This window comes from Catharus ustulatus, chromosome 1 (assembly GCF_009819885.2).
Source record: "Catharus ustulatus isolate bCatUst1 chromosome 1, bCatUst1.pri.v2, whole genome shotgun sequence".
Taxonomy (NCBI): Eukaryota; Metazoa; Chordata; class Aves; order Passeriformes; family Turdidae; genus Catharus; species Catharus ustulatus.
Genome location: NC_046221.1, coordinates 33,988,458 through 34,009,911, shown reverse-complemented (window position 1 = coordinate 34,009,911; position 21,454 = coordinate 33,988,458). Strand labels below are relative to the sequence as shown.

Here is a 21,454-nt window from a genome sequence, read left to right as displayed (position 1 = left end):
GCCTGGTACAGTAATGTTACTTTAAATAAAGCTGAAGATGTCATTTCTTGGATTTTCCTTCTGCCTGGAACCACTGCTGACCTCTGGCAAATAAAAAAGTCTGTCTGGACTTAATGACTTGTTTTGTGTGGAGCCAGGGTTATGATGTGTAGGAAGACATATTTTTCTATCAAGTAAGGTCTACTAGCAGCAGTAAAAGTGGGAAGTAAGCTTAGTAGTATGCATTTGAACTGTCTTAAAACTCAGGCCATGACACTGATGGCTGCAGTACAGAAAGAGAGGAGGCTACTACTGTACCCCAGCAGAACTTAACCCACCTAACTTAGTTTTCCCCCCAACAAACAGTAACTTGGCAGCCAGACTGAACAGTTTTCTTGTTGGAGGTCTCCTGATGCAAAATGAGCAGTTTATTCACAGCAGCAACAGGCACACTCTCTACCGTTTCTTTTTCATAGTCATCTTACCTATGAAATTCTTGCCTATGTACCTATGTCCAGCAACTGTGACCGTGGATAGTTTTGCTACATTGTTACTGAGCTGCAGGTCTGTGCTTGTTTTAGCTGGGGTAGTGTTAATTTTCTTCACAGTAATTAGACTTGGGCTTTTGAAATTGGGCTGAACACAGTGATGATGATGTGTTTTTGTTATTGCTGAGCAGGGTTTGCACAGAGCAAAAGCCTTTTCTGCTTTTTGTACTGTAATGCTGGTGAGGGGACTGGGGGTGCATGAGAGGCTGGGTGGAAATACAGACAGGTGACTCCAGCTGTCCAAAGGGATATTCCAGACCATGTGACATCATGCTCTGTATATAAAGGAGGGGGGGCAAGCAGGAAAAGAGGGACATTTGGAGTGTGTCTTCTCAAGTATGTGTTATGCATGATGGGGCCCTGCTCTCCTGGGAACAGCTGAACACCTGCCTGCCCCTGTGAAGCAGTGAATTAATTCCTTGTTTTCCTTTGCTTGTGTGTGCAACTTTTGCCTTGTCTATTATATCTCAACTCATGAGTTTTCTGGCTTTTATGTTTCTGATTCTCTCCCTGATCTCACTGGTGGGACAGTGGGGGAGTCACTGTGTGGATCTTGGCTGCTGACTAGGGTTGAACCATGACAGGGTGTGAAATATCAACAGGCACAAACTGGATGTAACTATGCCCAGTCTGAGAACTAGGAGACTGTCTGATCACTGGAGCAGGAAGGCTCTGGAACAGCTCTTTGGTTGGAAGCCAGAAGCCTTACTTTCAAGTGAGTATGACGTGAATTGATTCTCTGTTCTTCTATTCTGATGCCAGTCAGGAATAACTGTTTGCTAAGCTTAATGTCTGTAGCTGGACCTGCACACATTGTTGAGGTCACACTTGTTACTGCCATTATTGACACACATTATTATTCTGAGTATCACATGCACTCAAGTTAAGTACTAGCAATTTCAGGGAGTTCACACAAGGGAAAACTTTGTTCATGCTGGCAGGAAATGTACCTTGTAGGTCCAATTTACAAGGTTTGAGCAATATAGTATATTTTCTTTTGAAGTGAAATGCAAAGGTATCTATCCCATGGTCTTCCAGATAATAATTCAGTGTCTTATCTTACCTTCTGTGTTCATGGTCCCAAAAGAATGAAACAACTTGTTATCAGCAGTTTTTGTGCATTAGTCTTTCCACATTTTTTTCCTTTTGTGTGTATTCAAAGGAAAGGAACAGCAAAGTTAGTACTAATAAGAGAAATTGTGATCCTACTCTCAGAGCAGAAAGCATGACAATCATCAAAGATTAAAGAATCTCTGTGCAGATCCTCTGAGAAAAGAAGAACAAGGACCTAACCTCTGGATTTGAAGTGCTCCATGCTGTGTGCAATATTTGAAGGAGAAAGAATAACACAAGAGGTATGCCTGGGCCTCACCCAGAGCCCAGGGAAGTAAGCAGAAACTTTGGCTGCAATGGACAACATATTAAGTCTTCCATCTGCATCTAGGTGAGACTCTAAAAAGCTGAAGGACCCAGGGGTGTGGAACACCTCTGCTAATCCTTTGTGTCCTGCAGGTTTCTCTCTCTCCACCCCAGGCAGAACCCCTCACTAGCAATCCAAATAATCAAGCCTGCATCAGTAGGGAGGGATAATCTGGCCTGCAGTGCACTGAATTCCACTCTTGCCCAATAGCTGCATTGCCCTCTGCCAGCTGAACGGCGTCTGGCTGCCAGATTCTGCAGAGTCCTGCATCACATCTCTGCAAACATGCTTTCTGAATACAGCATGCCTCCATGTACTCTGATGTTTTTTGCCTTAAGTAATACCAAAAAAATAGGACTAATTTTTTTTTCTATCTGACTGCCTTTTAGACAAATACTAAAATCCTAGAACATTTCAACGAATGAGTAATAGTCACCAATGAGGGGGAGGAGGATAAATGTTATAAAACAGCATCTGGTATGTATGAAACCATCACAAGACTGAGAAATCCAGCATCTCCAATTGCCAGTTTGTTTAACTTCTCTTCTTAAGGGAAAATGCTACTATAAAGAAAAATCAGAATAACTTTCTCTTGAAAACCTTGAAGTTTCCTCTCATTTCCAAGGCAGTATTAAGTTGCTGCTTGAAAAATGTCCTCATCTGTGTGAAGAAGAGGCTCAGAGATTCTTAATCCTTGTTTCTATAGAGATCTTGATGTTAGTTTTTCTCATCCACCACACAGTGACCACTTCACATTTGAAATTGGCTCTCAAATGCAGTAAGGCTGGGAGCCAGACCAAGTGCAAGTAGGCCCTCAGAGTTTCCCTGGAGCTAAGTAAAAATAGACAAATAAAACTCAAATCAACAGCAAGAAAAATACTTTTAATACTCATGATGAATGTTACTATTTGGAATTCAGTGACTGCCAAGTCCACAGATCCTACTGTGCCAGGTAATACATAAACACAAACACTCACAAAAGACAAGATTCTTGAGAGTCTGCAGTTTTGGCTTTGGGGTCTTTTTTAAGCAAAATATGTTGCATTTCTTTTCTGTTTCTTTGTTGTGCACTGGTGCCTTCTGAGACAGATCAGCAGTGTTATGGAAAGAGGCTGTGAAGCCATGTTAAGTTACCATGTCATGTTATATCTGTCATGTATCATGTCATGTTACACAGGTATACACTATGCGTGGTCATGGCAGCCACAATAAATCTGTGCATCTTTTTAATATTCACTGCCTGGTTCATCCTACCCAGCTTTGTGAGTTTTACACCAGGTCAAACTTCTTTTGACCATTTGGCACAGGAACTCTCTTCCTGAGTGCTCAGCTGGTGAATATTCATCCCTTTTTAGCTTTTCATCTTCCCATTTTGACATACTTCTGGCCACACACCTGCTTTGTCAACATGGAAAGACTACAAGCCTTACTGCTCTCTCTCTAAGTAAACAATCAATATAGCAGATTGTAAGATGAAAAGGAGTAAAGAATGCCATGATATCAGGCCTGTCTTCCCCCACAGCTGTAGGGCTCTGATCACCATAAAAATGATAAGGCACAATAAAGATTGCTAAAAGTTTTGCAAAAATTAATGAATTTTGCAATACATATGACATCCTTTTACCTCAGAGGTATCCAGAAGGGCTTCAAAGGGAGTTTAACAAGGCTAATTCTAGCTGGGAAGCCAGACAAGTCATGGAAGACCCAGTAACTGTGGTCATGTGAAAAGAGGCCTGGGCAGCCTAGGGAGATAGGCAAGCTTTTAGAAGTACCAGCAAGAATTCACAGGAAAGGTGGTGCCAATAGCTTCCATAATAGCAGCCAGAAAGTGCAACAGGACAACAGCAACACTTGCCAAAGCACTGTCAGTGGGATAGAGGCTCCCCAGTGGTGACCAAGACTAATGTAGAAGGTACTGGCATAAGGACAGAAATTACATCATGGGGAGGGCTGGTGGAAAGAAGAAAGCTCTCAAGGACAGATTTATTTTTGTGCATGAAGAAAGATGTTTCTTAATTTTAAGACAGATAACTCCTGTCCAGGACTGAAGATACATGCGCGCAGTCATCAGAAGTGTTAGACAGATGAGTCCAATAACTTTGCCAGACGAATCCAATAACTTTGCAACATGCACAACTCTTCTGCTGCTCACACCTCAGCCACACAACCACTGATAAATGTATCCATCTGCTGTAAGTGTAGGAGCTCTTCACAAAACTTGTTTGTCAGTTGTTCAGCTCAAACCACAGGACAAAACTCGTGTCTTGTAATGAGCCTTTCTCTTTGTGGTCCATGTACATGGAATGGAAGCTGGCTCACTCACCAGACTAAGATTGCTTAAACATGAAACATCATTGCTTGTCTTTGAGTTCAATAGGGATGCAATAATTATTTTTTCCTAATAATTAAAGGGAAAAAAGTCAAGCTGGAAATCAAAAGAAAATCCCTTTCATTGCATCACTGGAAACATTATGAATTGTCTTTACAAAACCACAGGAAAGAGCAAGCTAAAAGCGCGTGTATTTTGGTAGAGTTTTTATTCAGACCATGTAATTTATTTCTCCATTATAACAGATCAAAGGGAAACTGAATTTTAAAAAATACCTGTTGGATTATGCATAATGGAGTTCCTCTCCTTAATAGCTTTGAAAAAAATACTGTGTCATGAGGCTCTATCAATCAGGACAGAAAACCCAAAGCGCAAGGATAAATCGAAGGTTAAGTGCATGTTGCTGAGGAACACCCTAACCACCTTCCTTTTATGATTATAAACCAGATGAGTTTGTGTTGATGGATCTATTAAGAACAAAAAACAGCAATCTATATTCACACAGAGGCTTTCTGCCCATACATTTCCACCAATGTTTACAACCATGTTGTATTTTGCCATCTCAGTTAAAGAATTCTCACTATTTCTCCGTGTGTTGCTTTCCTAACAGAATAAATGATCTTATTCTCAGAAGGCTGGTTATTACTTTATTTCTAAACTTTTCTTTAGCACAGAAAAACAGAGCACTCCAATATTTCTTTCATTTTTTCTGTTTGACAGAAGAGAAGAACAAAAGGAATGGAAACAAACCCCTAAATCCTTAAGATCAAACTCTGTGATGTAACTCCAGTGAAATAATGTAATTCAGCCCATGGATGCACTCAGTCCATGTTTTTTACACAGGAACAAGTCCTAAATATTTCAGGAATCTCAAATAGTCTGCAATGTCTATACAGCAGGACACAAGATGGAGATTTTGGTCTGGATGAGAATTTTATTTTTGCAGTTTGTTTCTTTTTATTTCAGGGCCTAGAAATTGTACATCTTCAGGGCAATACACAGCTACTTTCTAAATTAAGAGGTGGTCTGAGTTTGGATTCAGTCAAGTTGGAACAGGCCATACATGCACAGGAAGCATGTTGTTATCTAACAATGTGCTATCACATCATGGGAACACTGGAAAGGTGTACCATCAACATATTCCAGGTGTTTCATTTTTCCTTAACTGATTTGCTGCTGCAAGCTGTTGGGTGCCTTTAGTTCAAAAATTGTGCTCTTTAAAATGACAGGGGCTGCTAATTTTGCCCTAAAACCTGGATCTATAAAATCAAACTCTTATAAAATCTGAAACCCAAGGAATGCTATATGCCATTATTAAACTCTACTTGTTTGCAGACTGATAGCTACCCTCCGGCAGTGTCTGAATTCCCATACAACAGTGACTTGGAGCTACATTAATGAAAACTAAAACTATTTCTGTTGCTTCTCATTGACTTTGATGCTTGATGCTGACTAAAAAGTCGTTGCTTGAGATTTCATTGTGCAGGCAGCATCTCCTTAAGCTATCATCAGGCTGTGTAGCTACAGCCAACAGCAGTGGCATCAGAAGCCGTCTCTGCTGCAGCATCACACAGGCCAGCTCTGACAGCAGCTTTCAGGGTGTTTGGGTCACTCTGCTGCTGGTGGTTTGGGAAGCCTACAATGGATAGTGTTCTTACTAAAAGTGATATTCTGCAGCCTCTCTCATGCCCCTAGAAGATTTTGTTCAAGGTGCTATGTACTACTCTGCTCCTGGGTTATGCTACCTCAAGTTCCAATCCATGAACACCCTTCCTAACTTTTGGGATGGCACTTATGCTTGCTCTTCCAAATGCTTCTGGTCTTTTTTAATGCTGTATGAATGATATACATGAAGAAAACTGTTTCTGTTTCCCTCCAGTAGAGAAAAGCGCTGAGTTCTGAATGGATTGAGCAGCTGATCAGTTTTGGGCATGTGAGTCTGAGTAAAGAAACCGGGGTGGTTCTTCCCGCCCCCCCTCCGTTTCTCCTAAGTGTGGATTAAATAGCACTTTGTAAGTAAAAACGCTGTGAATGGTGTGCCAGGTCACATCCCGTCTACCTCCTCGCAAGCAGTAACAATTTCTGAGAGATTTAGCGCACACATTCAGGGTTCATGGAAATCGTCCAGCGCGCTTCTAACGGCTTGGATCTAATTAGTCATTCAAGTCGTTTATTTTTAAACAAGGTACAGAGGAACACGATAATTTTAGGATGCCGGCGCGGGGTGGGGGGTAGCGGGGGAAGGGTGGTTCTCCCACGGAGGAGCTCTTCCCGAGGCGGATGGCGAGGTCGGGCGCGGGAAGCACTCCCCGTGAGCGGGAAGCGATGCCCGCAGGCTGCTGCGGATGCGGCGATCCCCGACAAACCCTCTCGGCCCGCTCGCACTTCGCCCCTGCGGCGCGGGAAGCCGCGCCCTCGGGAGCGGGCGGCTCGGGGAGCCATCGCTGCCCGGCCCAGCTGCCTAAAGCGGGCTCGGGGGCTCCGCTCCGGCTTAGCCCGGGGCTCCTGTCCCCGCGTCCCCTCGGGCACCGCTCCCCACCTGTCTGCGCTGCCCGTGACGTCATGGAAACCCCGCTGCCCCCGCCCCGGCGGCCGGGAAGGCGGGCGGCGGCTCCGGGAGGCTCCGGGCGGCGGCGGCGGGGCGGGGCAGCCGCGGCTCCTCCCGTTGGCTCCCGTCAGTCGAGCGCGGCGGTCCCGCCGCCGGTCCCGCTCCCGGGTGTTCCTCGGCAGCCGGAGCGAGCGCTCAGCCCGGACCGGCCCTGTATGCCGGTGGCTGTGGCTCCCACCGGGCTCTTCCCTTCCTCGCTCCCTTCCTCGCTCCTGCCTGCGGGGCGCCGCTGCCCGGGGGCCATGGCGGGGGCGCCCGGCGGGCCGTAGGTGTGGAGCTCAGGTGGGTGTCCGTAGGGATGGGATGGGATGGATGGGACGGACGAGCTGGCGGCGGTGGCCGCTTCCCTCGCCGGGGCGAGCTCGGCACGGGAGCAAAGTGTGGTTTTGGCGCCCAAAAATCGCCTTCCTCGCCCGGCTGGCAGCGAGAGCGCCGGGGGCTGCTGCCGGTGCAGCGCCTTCTCCCGCCGAGCCCCCTCCAGCCTCCCCCTGCTGCCCTTGGGTCTCCGGCCGCGCTGTCACAGCCCCACGAGGCTGTTCCGAGCCAACTTAGATCCCTTCCCTGCTCCGGGAGGGTGCTGCCGAGGGGTTCCTTTGGCTGCCGGTGCGCTCCATGTGGCAGCGAGACGGAGCGAGTTCCAGGTGAGCCGGGACACGCCGGGCCCGGCCGCGGGGCTGGAGCGGCTCTCCCGGGGACAGTCGCTCCGGGAAATCGCCCCGCAGCCGGCTGGCGGTGGAATGGAACTTCAGAAATCTTGGGCGTGTTTGCAAAGCTCAGTCTGTGGTTCTCTGTGCTCATGTGAAATAAAGAAGAAGAAGAAAAAGCCACCATTATTATTATTATTTTTATTTCTTGTCCCTGTCTTAAATAGGTTAATTAAATTCAGCTTGTTTCTAGGTTGGTTTAATTTCCATTTGAGGACCAATTAGGCAAACATGAGCGTTTAAATACTACATTATTTGAAAACTGTTTGGTGTAAAGTTCAGTGACAGTGAAGTACTTTACATTGAAACTGTACTGTTTTTACCAGAAGGATATCTAGAACAGCTAGAGAAAAGGGCATTTAATAAATGTAAGATAATTTTCTGCCTTATGTTCTTGTCCTAGGCCGCTAATGATGGTAACAATGTTCTTCTCTCTCTGTTTTCTTGAGAAGGGACAAAGTTGCTTCATGCCTTGACTTTCATCGATTAATCATAGAGTCCAGAGTGTTTCACTCTACTTAATTTCAACAGAGCTTGTAAGTCCGGTTTGGATGCTTAAAGCATGTGTTTTCATGGACATTTTCTGTAAAGCCATGGGTAGCGACAGTTTTAAATGAGTTTGGTTTTTTAATTGTTTAAAATGGTTTTTTGTAAAGATATCTTTAAATAATACTCTCCCAAGTCTGCACTCCCAATAGATTAAGCTAACTAGTTTTCCATTGTGGCTCCTATCCATTTTTAAAGCAAGAGCATTCACGAGTCTTGATTCTCTCTTTCCTCTTATATTGCTTTCCCTGCACATTGCATTATGTCCTCTCTTTTATAATTTTATATAATATCTAGGTTTGCATGCAAGGAAGGTGGGAGAGGACATTTAGGTGTTGGAGATGTTCTCTGTGTGTGCACTGAACAATTGTGGTTGTGCTGAAATTATTAGTGTGTTCACCAAGGACAGGAAATGATGGCAAGGCTCAGCTGGAGTCTGCCTGTTGCAACACTGTGTGTGGCTAGCTCATTCACTGTTGCAAATGTAAATATATTGTATTTTATACAAAACCTTATTTGGTACATTAAGTAGATATGTGTACATCGTTGTAAAGAATTGGGTCGCGTTCAAACCACATCTATTATAAACAGAGATGTGTGTCAGCTTAATTCCTGCATTTGTTGCATTCTCTAGGTCTCGTTACATACCGAGGAGATAATAGGGTCAAACGGGGCATTTCCAAGACCTTATGGTTTCTAATTGTAAAACTGAGTTTTCAGTTTCCAGAAGTGGTGCTCATAGCTACCAAATTACAAAAGCCTCTCTACAGAAAAGTTAATTCATGTCTAAAGTGCTAATATGTTTTAGGTTTAAATTGGATTTGATGCTAAGTGCATTTCAAAACCACACAGTGATGAACGAGGCAGAATGAGTATGTTACCATGCAAGGGATACTTTTGCATGACAGAAGCAATGTAGTATCTGTATCAGCATATTTTGATCTCACTAAATTTAATCTACTTTAGTGTAGTTAAGATTTGACTTAGCAAAGTGCAAAGTTTTGCTGGTGAAAGGCTGGGGTATAGATACTGTGATACACTGCTACTAAGGTACCAAAGAAACTTCTATGGGAATCTAATTGCTTCTTTCTGTATCAAGTTTCAGATAATAGGATGCAGATACACTGAGATCTGACAAACAGCTCTCTGGACCGGGACTAATATGTTACCAAATTTACCCTGCTCTGCTCTTTGAGATGCTGGATTTGCATGTCTGTCTTCTGCATTAGTGATTATGTTCAAACATTATACTTTGGGGGGCAGACACTGTTTTTAGGCTCCTGCAGCTGTCACTTGTGCTGTGTCCTTGAATACTGTGCCTTGAAATACATATTTCATTGTTAAAGTTTCTCATTTATCTGAAGGAGAAGGAGGTTTTGTGTATTGTACCATTCTGTCCTGTTGTGGGTACTCGTCTTTATTCTGCTAACATAAAATGTATCTCCTCCATGTTAATTTCTAATTACCTTAGAGGGAAGTTTTCTGTCTGCCTTCAAGGCTGAGTGATGTGGGTGTTGATGCTAATGACCTAGATGAAGTTGTAGGCATAATAGCTAAGAAAAACACAGCTCTGGGTCTGACCCTGGGAAGCAGGATATCTGTAACTCCTTCTCCTTCAATCTGTTTTTATTTGTTACTCATGCAAAGTTCTTGAGGACGCTTGTGGCTTTCACATAGCGTATATGTTCAGAAATAGATTCTATTATATATGAAGTTATGACATGAATGAACAGCCTTGGGGTTTTGGAACTCTATCAGCATGAAGCACGTGCACATTGTCGCAAGTCACTTGAAACATTTAAAAATAAAGTTGAGGACAGCCTCAGCTGGGGAAGAAAACAGAACTTAAATTCTTTCTGATTTTCTGTATTCAGCTGTTGCAACTTAGATAATTATTAAATAATCAGTGTTGTTGTGGCTGCTGAGTTTGTTTGTTTGTGGGATTTTATTTTGTTTTATTTTTTTCCTAAAATACAAATTCAATGGCATTTCTGGTACCTGCCTTGCTACTAAAAGCAGTGGGGACTCTAGGAATGCTGTCTGAAACTGAGAAATGTGCTTGGCACTGCAGCTCAGGCTGTACTGTCCTGCCTGTCTGGTGTGCCTGACTCAGTGCAAGCTCCTTAGGGTAGAAGTCACGTGTTGGATGGAGTGTGGCACTGAGCGCAGCAGGGCCTAATCCTATTTCAGTGTCTGGGCACTCCATGATGTTAACCATGAAAATGAAGAAATAGAGTTGAGCTGCTTTCAATCTGGCAGGTGCTGAGCAGGTTTTGCAATGTCTGTTTGCTATTTGCTAATGGTTCTCAGTCTTTGAATGCAGGCTATTCTAGACATGCCTTGTAAATTGTGGAAAACACGTAGTGATAAGCAAGACTTGACAGGAATCCCTGTTATGTGCAACAGGAGGAACAAATGAGAGAGAACTGACTTTCACTGACCACTAAGCCCTAAGCTGAACTGGTACATTGAGAGTTGCTGTGTGCATCTAGGTCATAGAGATATCTCTAAACTAAATAATTGTGCATCTGCCTGTGAGACAGACATCGTGACATATAGTGGCTGCCCAATAGCATCTGGTAAGTCACAGGAGGAAGGCTGCAGAGAGGGTGTTTTATGTGTCTCTGTTGTTTGTCAATATTGTAACCTTTTAGACTGAATGTGAAAACTCAGCCTTTGAAGTCACTGAAAAGGATACTAGGCAAGCTCTGTATTCCTTGTCCAGCCATGGGGTGTGTGTGTGTATATCTATGCTTTTAGATTTGTCACTTTCAACTTTCCAGTTATTAAAATACAAGTGTCTGAACTGAACATTTCCTCTCTAGTCTTCAAGTTGTAGATGTTTGATACCTGACTCGTAGTTAGTTTGGCAAACACAGCTGCTGCCATGTCAACACTTAATTATTCCCTTCTGAACATTTTCTTTGGCAATTATATTAACATGAGTGAGCAAACAAATCTCCCTTTCGTCTGCTTTCCAATGTAATGCATAGATTGAGAACTAAGGACACTTTCCTTTTGATTCATCTTTACATATTATTAGCACATTTTTAAGTCATCTTCAGATTCTGCCTGCATGCTGGAAGTATTGGACTTTCTGGCCACTGTGTATCCTCTGATGAATGTTTTCAGGGAAAAAATCTGAAATATTTCCCTTACTGAATGTAGTCATACTTTTCTCCCATCTTAGTTGCAGCCAATTATTTTATTATTGCTCATGATGATACTGCAGACTCTGTTATCACAACTGTAATCTCCTATCTCTTGTGCCAGTCATTTAGGTCACTTTTAGGTCACTTCTCTTTTATCTGATGCCACTTATTCTCATGATTCTAGAGGCTTTTCGTAGTCACAGTGAACACTTTTTTACTGTTCCAATTTTATTTTGTTTTCATATAGTTGTTGGTGAAAGTGAACGAGCGCCTGGTGTTAATGGTTCTGATAAGGAGCAGCTGTGTGGATACACTCCATTTGCCTCACATGTATGCTCTGCCCAGAGAGTAGCTGAAACCCCTGAAGAGACAATTTCTGAACAGCCTGGCAATCAGCGAAAGAGCCATGTGTGCCGGAGACTTTATCCTTCTCAGTGCACAAGCCCATCTGTGTCACTGTTAATTCTGCTTGTTACAGAAGGTTAAGTCCTGCCCTTGAAGTTTTCATGTGAGCAGAGCAGGATATAGGTCTCTGGTACTACTTTCTTCCATCTTGCCAGTCACGCATGTTAAAAACATTTTGTTGCGATGTCTCCCTCTTCTCCAAGATAATTGCTTTGTCAATGTGCCTAGAAAAATAGCCTTGAGGAGGGATAGAGTTACTTCTTGCTCACAGTTGCCCAAGTGAAACGTACAATTCTTATTTTTACAGAACTTCTCCTGTCCTGTCTGCAGTGACAACATATGACTTCGAGACCAGTCTTACTAAGTGTTACTGTCAAAAGGTTCTGGTGCTGCCTCAGGCTGTGTGGCACAGCCGGGGCACCTGTCCTGATGTGATGTGGATCTCACATCTTGCCCATACTGGCAGCTGAGACTACACTGGATGTAACTGTGCTGCCAGAAAAGAAGTTTGTTTAATAGTCTGATAAAATACTGTATTCTGAAGGAGAGTGAGTGATTCTATCATTTTTCAATATCTCTTGCTTGTGACAAATACAAGTGCTGAGATTGCCTACACAAAGCTTTGACAGCACCAAATCTGAATTTGAGTGCAATGTATGACGGGAGGAAGGCAGGAAGTTTCACTATGAAAGTGATTCAGTCACTGACAGTCTCATATACCTTAAAAAAGGAAACAGCAAGTGTCTGCTAATCTCCTGTGGTAGTGCTCGACTGATTTAAAATAACAATGTGTAAATCATCAGTAGCAACAGCGATCCTGAAGACAGGCAAGTGATTGTCTGTGTATTTGGGAGCAGATGAAGCGAGCTCCAAAGGATGTGGGCTGCTGAGTCTCTGCTAGTTCAAGATGACTGTGGTTAGGAGTTTGTGGTGCCTTTCTCAGGTTCACTCCCTGATAGCTTGCTGCTTGCCAAAGGAAGGCAGGCTGGTACTTGCTGAGAGATGCCTTTCTACAATTTGGTAGCTGTGTGGGGTTTTCCCCCTAAGCTGGATTTGTCTGTCAGTGCAGCATAGAGGCACGTGAGCTCTTAGTTCATGGGAACTGTGCAACCATTTAGGTAGCAGGAAAAGAGGAGAATCTAGGCTAGATCTTGTTCTGTTATTGAACTCTAGTAACAGCCATGTTAGGAAAGAAGAGTTATTATTTTTTGTTTGCTTTCTGATTAAAGTCAAACAATGGAAGGAAAAGAGTTTAGGTGTTGGTCTACAGGATTTTGTCGTGTCTTGGCAATAAAGATACTGGTTTTTAAGTTGTGAATTCAGTATGTGTGCTCTTGTTAGTGTCAACAATTACTATTTAGTAAATAGAATCGTGGACAACAAAGATGTATCATGGACCCTCATTTGCCTGCGACTGTGGTATCTATGTCACTCCTAGACTGAGAAGGCAGCCAGCTGGGTTTAGATTCCAGGAAAAGTTAAGTGCCAAAAATATCGAGCCAAAGTATTATGATTGATTTTTGTCTTCCTTAACTGAATGGTACTGATACTGTTTTACTGAGTCACCTAACTAGGAAGTTAACAATTCACAGTTCTTAACACTGCTGCCACAGCTGCTGAAATTCAGGAAGTATAAAACACATTCATTCTTTCCTGTTGTTAAAAAAAAAAGTTATATCAGTGTGTTCACTTGCAGATTTCATACTATATTTAAAATTCATCAATTTCAACTGTAGGACATTAAATCAGGAGCACTCAAAATTATGATAACTTTATAAACCTTATAAAATTAAACCTCACTTAGTGTTTCCCAGTGCTTAGAAAGTATCAAATTGTTGAGGATGGAGAACTTGCTGAGATAGGGAAGTGCTACTGTGGATAAAGTAAGTTCTTGTCTTTTAGCTGATATCCAGTTTGTTTTGTTGGAACAAGCTTTTTTAACATCCTATTTCTTAGAACAAGAATACAAATGCTTTGCTGAAATCATGTTTTTTCACTCACTGAATGAATGTGGAACTTCAGATTTGGAGATAAGAGGTTAGAATTTTCCATAGAATGGCTGAATCATAGTCTCTTCACATACTGACAAAATTTTACAGCTTATTTTGCCGTGTATAATACTATATTGTACTTGAAGTTCAGCAAGATCAACGCTTGCACTTGAAAATCAACAGCAGAGCCATTGCCAGGATAACACTTTTGCTGATGACACTGGCTGTTTGTTTGCTTGTTTTTGAAAGAAGAAAAAAGAAGTAATGTGAGGCTTTGACAGAATGGCATATTTGATAAGTGTGGTTTATAAATTCTTTTTTCTCCCCCTCTATTGCCAGAACACTTAAGTATACAATATCACTTTCTTCTGCCACGTCATGTGTGTGCAATTGTTGGTGTACTGAAGATCCCTTGCAGATAATATTACATTTTAAAAGATCAGGTTTTAAGTAATGGGATACCATTGAGTGTTTTTAAATGCATACAAGTAATTGTTTTCACCAGAAAAGTTTAATGATCTGCTTTTAGTCCTGGTTGATTACTTTGATAAGCTGAGCAGGGAAAATGCAACTTCCCATTTATTTCTGGCTGTACTGCCAGCCACATCTGTTTTTAAAGAAGTGGTTTCCTGAATTTCATAGTAATTTGGTGCTAGAACAATGGCTGTATCTCAGTGACATCAAGTGACTCTTCTCACTTTGGGACATAACAGCTTCTTATTTAGAGAGGGTTTGGAAATCTTGGTTTCTGGGGCACAGCTCAGCATTTGAAAACATTGGTGTTTTCCTAACTGTGGTTGCCATTTCAGTTTGACATTCCAGACATGACAGTTCACACTGAACTACCAAACACTCCTTGTCAAGTGAGTTTGCATTATTTACTTTAATATGACTAGAATGCGTGGCTGCCATAAACACACCCTTCTATTCAGTGCAGGATGAGAGCTGTTTGCTCAAATTTAAATAGTAGTTCAATCTCTAGAACAAAAGGAACATCTTTGCTTGCAGTTAAGTGAATTTTATGTTCTAAGCTAAAAAGAAAAAAAAAGGTCGTCTCAACTATTAGGAAGATGCAATGCCTTTCTCACTATAGTCTGAACTCACATCATACAGAACTAGAATTCTTGAGGGATTTTATTTCTTAATATCATTACTCAAACTCTGCAAACGCATTGATACTTGAGCTACCTTGTGATGGCTTACTCAGAAAGAGAGATGGTATAGGCTGACATTTGTTGTACATTAATTTATTGATAAAATCATGTCTTATATTAGCCTAGCATACTGCACTTACAGCTGAGAGGAAGGGTGGCATTCAGTAATGGAACTAGGGATGAAGGGCAGGAAAGCAGGATTTTATGTTGTTTCTTAAATATTAATGTACAAAACTTAAATTTTTCTCTTTTTATTCTGGCTTGCCAACTGCTTTAGTTCCTTGTGGGTTTTTTTGGCCCTTGAAAATCATGAGGGTGTTTTGAGTAAATACAGCCAAGTCATCTTATGAAGCTGTTCTGCCCAGTCTTTGAATGCCACTGACACATTTGCATGCAAAAATGCTTTGTGAAATGTAGGAGGAGTGCAAACAAAAATTGCAAGGCATAGGTGGGTTAGATTTGTGCTCGGATTGACTTTGAAGGAGGGAATTGTTCTAATCTTCTACTTCCTCCTTGCATTGAAATTCTGAAGTGGTTGTTTCACTGTGTCTGTGTCCCAGAAGTCTGGGGACTGTAGTTGTCTTTGGAAAGGCAAGGAAATTCAAAGCATTGACATGAAATCAAGAAGAAAATATGTGTAAATTTCATTGTCAGATTTGATGTAATTGAAGCTACCTATGACTGGTAGCCTAAGCATAGATTCTAAAATATAGCATTTCCTTGATCTGCCACTTTCAAAAATTATATTCCTTAAAAAAAAAACAAAAAACCATAAAGACACACAAAAACTTTGCACAGAAGAAATACATGTAAGCAAGTAAAGATGAAGTAATTTCTTTTTATTAATGGAAACCTAAGAGTATTAAGGCAAGCTCAGTTTGCAGCCCAGATTAAATCAGTGATAATAACATTGGCAAGTGGTATATAAAGACTTCCTTGCTGAAGGTGGCTGTACTGACACATAATACCACTGGAAGAGAGTTCCTGGATTCTCAAGTTCAGTATTTGTTGCAGTCAATGTAATTGTATATTCCCTTTTGTGAAGTTCCCAAGCATCATCTTAAAGCTTGTCTCATTAACAAGTTATTTCAAAGCTTATAAAATTTTATTCCAGGATTCTGGTTCAAAGTGCCCACAACCAGTTCATATGTTCAGCTAGATAAATTTAGTCTTTTCTCTTGGTTTTATAAGAGCATGTGCACCTCTATAAAGTGGTTTTACCTCTGTTTGTGTAGGGGAGACTCTCTTTCCCCCAGTCAGTTTAGAAGACTTGCATTTAGACTGGAAGAGATGCAGGGAATCTTGTGGTATGGCTGATCAGGTATGCTCGTGGTATTAATTTCAATATTCTGCCGTCAGTCTTCCTTGCATATACGTATATCTCATGTGTCTTAGGTGCTATTTTTAAATTTTCTGATCAGATTGGATACTGGCAGTGCCTTTTTTATTTATGCTTTCCTATGTGTCTCTGTAGGAAATGCCTAAATTTATGTCATGGGCAGCTTTTTTCTCTTTTCTTGCCTTCATCAGTTTGGTAATGAGTTGATCAGACATGTATTCCGTGCATGTGAGTGCCGCCTTCTCCTTGGTCACTTCCCACTGTCTCAGCAGAATTTGTGCTTTGCTTACTTCTTGGACCCTGACCTTGCCTCCAGGGCTGATGAGCTGCATTCCCTGTCACTGCTTCTGTTCATGTGGCTCCTCTCACCTGGTGTCCTAGTTGTTCAGTGCATCAGATGTGCCTCTGTACCTTCTGTCAGCAGCAGCTTTTAGCAGACACATCAATTCCCTTGTAGTGGGACTATTAAACAAAACTAGCTCCAAGATAATTCTTGGCAACTTCTTCTGGTGATCCATGTCCAGCCTGATATTTTTTTGTTGTCTGTGCCCAGTCAACAGTTTGCAATTCTTCTACCAAATGAGATCATGATCAACTTTTTTTAGTGCAGCTGTTGTCAAGTCCAGATGAGATCTAAGATTTCTCCAGTCTGTTTTTAATTTTTTGTAAAAAGTTACTGTGTCACTATTGACTGCATGGCACGGATTGTGGTAGGGCTGATGTCTTTTTGCTTTTCTCCCCTCAGCTTCAACTCTGAAGACAGGCATTCTGTTTGCTTTCCTGCCATCAGGAATATCTCCAACTGGTTTTTTTTTTTTTTTTGGTCTGCTTTAGAAATACAGATTATAGGTTTTTAAATTATTTTATTGGCTAGAGGTGAAGTAGACACAAGCTTGAGAATACATGAAAGTTTTATTTGCAACTCTAGGTACAATTTAATTTTTTTTTTCAAAAATTTATAGTGGTTTCATTTGTTTTTCTTCACATGTGCTCAGGAAGCATTTTTACTTTGTTTACTTTGTTACTTTTAATTTCATGCTGGTTCCAGTAGTTTCCAGGTCTGTTTCATAGTCGAAATCCTATATTTGTTTCTTTACCAAGAAATTTTCACTTCCAGATTGCTACTTCACATAGTTTCTATGAGTTGTCAAAGAACTGAATTTCTAATATCTTTAAATCATATTTTTAAAGCTATAACTTTGTTCCTGTACTTTAACATCTGAGGTGCAACTTTAATCAACTTCTTCTCTGCCTTATGGGAGCTGTGGTGAAGTGCTTATCTAGCTGGGCTATTGCATCTTTCAAGTTATCTCCTGCATGCTGCATCCCATGAGGCATTTCCAGATTTGTTTATGCACATTTAACGAAGCAGCAACTCAGCATTTTCAATTTAGAGAGTCTGAACTCCTCAATCTACCTGACTACTTAAACTTCATATGAGTCAGAAGTTAATCTCTTGTAATGCCCAACTCGCTGGGATATTTTTCATTCTAATAAAATAAAGTCTGTAGCAAGGCTGGTTTCTTTGAATCTACTGCAAACTCTGAGCAAGGCTGTCCTTTTTAAGTGTGGTTGGTTTTGGTTTGGTTTTTTTTTTTTTTTAACTCAGTTGGATTCCATAAGTTCTTTTACAATGATGTGTTTCGGGTGTTTTTTCTAAATCTATCACGATATTAAGTGGTCTTTATTTGAACACCCCCTGTCTCTATGGGCTTTTTTTGAATAGCATGTGCATTTCATTATGTTTTAGCCACTGAGATGCTGTTGTCCCTGTGATATTTAATCTTGTATTTAATTCAGGTGCATTGGTTTTGTAGTGGAGGCCTCTTTTTTGTAAGTACACAAATACTTAAGAGTGTTTTATCTCGTCGTGCCTGTTTACCAGGGCAGACTACTTGTCTGCCTGAACCCTGTTCTAATCTGTGCTAGGACTTTCAGCCCTTTATCAAACAATCAGAGATAAGAGTCCTTCTTGGTCGCATTCTCATTTTCCTGTACTTGTGTGTTGAGGTTGTGTGGGTGCCCAACAATTCTCACTTCTCACTTTCATCTGTAACTCCCTCCCTGGGTGTGTCACCTTGTCCTTCATGGTCAGTGTCCTTGTCTCATAATTGAGAGCCCTTGAGCAGGAGAGTCCTGCTGAGTGACTCTGAAATGCTGTAATGTTTCACCCTCTTTCTCTCTCCTCATAATTTTAATGCCTCTATCAAGTCACTTGAGGTATAGCTGGATCAATTGTTTGAAGTCCTGCCATATGAATAATCTCTAGAGTCTGTCTCCCCCTCCTTATGTAACCTTGAACACCGTAGACAGGGAAATACATAGAGAGCAAGGGAGAAGCGAATGTATGTGAAACTGTTCACTTAAAGGTGACTTTTTGTATTTTATAAACATTAAAAAACCCTCATGTTATATTTGAGTATAAATAATTATCTGAAAATACTTGTATGTCATTTTCTTTCAGTCACAAATACAGTAGTAGCTGTTTCCAAGGTTTAGCAGCAGCTATTGCTACAGCTAAGGCAAACTTGCAGGCAATCAGATGTAGAGAAAAACATCTGGTAAATAGATTATGGAATTGGTCGACATCTTGACTGGTCACCTCTATTTGATTTTTTTTGTTGTTGTTGTTTGAGAAAATGTCTCTGAATAAACTTATGTGATTAGGTTGAAGCTTCTGCAGGATGGTATTTATTTATTCTAGTGGATGTTATATATTTACTCTGATGGATCTTGTTGTTTTAACATAATTGCTTTTGAATTAATACTTTCATGACTGTTTCGTGAATATTTAGGCCACGATTTCCTGACCTGAGGCTGATAATGCTTTTCTAATTTTTTTTTTTTTTTTTTTTTTTTTTTTTTGTGGCTTTCTTTATATAAACGTGACTCTTAAGTGGGGAAGGAGTAACACTGTAGATGTTCTAATTCTGGAGAGGAGAGCAAAATCTCTTCGGTGTTAGGGACGACAAGAAAACAAATTACCTTTTTCTGGTATCTTTTCTCCCCTGCTAATCCCCAGATCCAGATTTAGAAGCATTATGTGTCCGTCCACCGTAGCTGCGTGCTTCCTTTCTGAAGCTGAAAGTGTCTGATGCTGCAGTTGGCTGATCTCCACTGTTCCTCCCTCCTTTTGCTTGTGTGGGTTTTTCTGCTGATTGCTTAAAAGGCAGCATGTGGTGCACCTCACAGGGTGATTTCAGATGTGGGGAGAGGGTGAGAGGCTGTTTGGTCTCAGGGCTTGGCTGACAGGCTGCCTGCCCTGCCTCTGTCTGAGAGCGGAACAGCTCGACTCGGAAGAGCCCCGTGGAGTTCTGGGGCACTGAGCTCTGATTCATGGCACCTAACACATAGCTCTAGGACTATATTTATCCCCAGTACATGCGTGATGTTTTGTACACTTTGCAGATTTTTTCATCCTTCATTTGTTCCAAATAGTCCCTTGTGGTCAGCAGAGTTCTAAAATAAAAGTGTGTTCTGTAAGAGTAGCTGGCTATAGTATATAAAGTGCCTCCAGTACTCATCCCTATTTTTTGATTTTTGATTTGTTACTTCAGAAAGAAAAATTTTAATGGATATCATGATTTTGTACTTTACCAGAAGCTGGTAAATGAAGTCTGCACCTGCTGTGACAGTAGGGAGCCTTTCTGTTCTGGGTCAGGTCAGCTAGCAGTAGAGCACGGACGTCCCCATGCATGTCAGAAGGCTCACTTTAAAACCACTCTTAAACAGCAAACACAGTTCCTTTAACCTGTCTTATTCAGCCTGGGCTGCACTGCAGAAATGGCAGGTCAGAGGGCAGAAGAACAGTGGCATACTACCTTTGGTCTTGTTCAGTGTAGTAGGTACTTCTTGGCAGCCCTCCAGGCAGTGTTTCTAAAGTACTTGCACAGCTCTAACACACGCAATCCTGGAACTTTACACTGAAGTGAAGGGCCAGGTAATGTGGCATTTGGTGATTCACATGGTCTGGTAAATACTTTATTTTCCATAAGTAGCATTATTCTTCTTTTCCCCACTCAGTGAAGGAGAAGGGGATGGATGAAACCAGAGAGGAAACAGTAAGATGGTCAGATGATGGTTTGGAGGGGAGAGAACAAAGTTTGGAGTCCTGGTCTGAAGAAAAGTGGGAAAACGTGTCATTGCAGCAGTGGTTACTTTTAATTTAACTCCATGGATTGTAGAAAAACTGTGAGTGCTTTAATTACATAATGACCTCTAAAATGAAGGTGAACAGAAATGCTGAATTCATAGAACACATTTCTAGCTGTCAGCCAAATTTTCTGAGTGAAAGCCGTTATCAGCTCAGAGAGGGGAAAATGAAGCTTGCTATGTGGAACTTTTCATTGCATTTTTTGAGATCTTTATTGGGTATTAGAAGGCAGAAGAGAGGATTTGTTTCATGCCTTTATCAGAGTGCTGCAGTCTCAGCTTTTCCAGCAGATTTTGGTCCCTCTTATGGAAGTTGTGCCAATGCAATGGCTGCAGGGAACGGGCAGGTTGTATATGGGTTGTGCAGCCTTGCTCCTCTTCCTGCCCTGTGGTGCCCAGCAAGGTGGCACAGGAAGAAGTGTGTGGGCACCACAGCAGCTTGCTGGCAAAGACATCTTTGACTGGAAGCACAGGGCAAGCAAGATTTAGTCTGCTAATAAAGCAGCAAAATGGCTTAGTTTGGAAAGGTATGCATGCTTCCATCACCTGCTGTAACTGGAACCAGAGTGGTGGAACAGGGAAACATTTGGTCTCTTGAAAAACAGGAGTTCTGGAATGAGTGTTGGAGACTAATGTAATCATCTTAATGGTTTGCTTCCTGCTTTGCTGTGGTAACATGCCACTGTGTGTGCCTGTGTGCTTTTTCCAAAGAGATTTTTCTCTCCTTGAAAGACAGAAGAGCTGAGGGGGAGCTATTAAATTCTGAAAGCTATATTTAGCTGGGAGCAATTAAAGCTAGCACTGTATAATGACACTTGAGACTAACTTATCCATCAGGCAAACGGTAAGATTTTAATGTTTGGTTTCAGTCAGACTTGGCAACTTTGCTTGCATTCATTAAGCGATGCATTTTAGAAGGTGTGTCTGGTGCAGGCTGTTTTGGAGGTTATTTGCTCTCTTACTGTTCCCACTTTGTTTCTACTTCCATTTTCAGTGTAAACCCCCATTGCCCATGTTGCTTTGGAAGAGACAACTCTGCTCTACCCTCCAGCCAGCAGATACCTGCTTTGCTCTTTTCATCATCTTTATGCTTGCAGCATATTGTGCAGTGAAATGACTCTGCAAAC

The 21,454-nt window shown here is 41.6% G+C and overlaps 1 protein-coding gene across 5 annotated transcripts in view; it reads left to right on the top strand.

The window, feature by feature from the left end:
• Positions 1–6,951: 6,951 nt before the first annotated feature.
• Positions 6,952–21,454, top strand: part of OSBPL3 (oxysterol binding protein like 3) — an 83,515-nt gene continuing 69,012 nt past the window's right edge. For all 5 annotated transcript variants that reach the window (XM_033068430.1, XM_033068411.1, XM_033068420.1 and 2 more), the window contains exon 1: positions 6,952–7,166. The gene's annotated coding sequence lies outside the window, so the exon portion shown is untranslated. The remainder of the gene's footprint in view (positions 7,167–21,454) is intronic.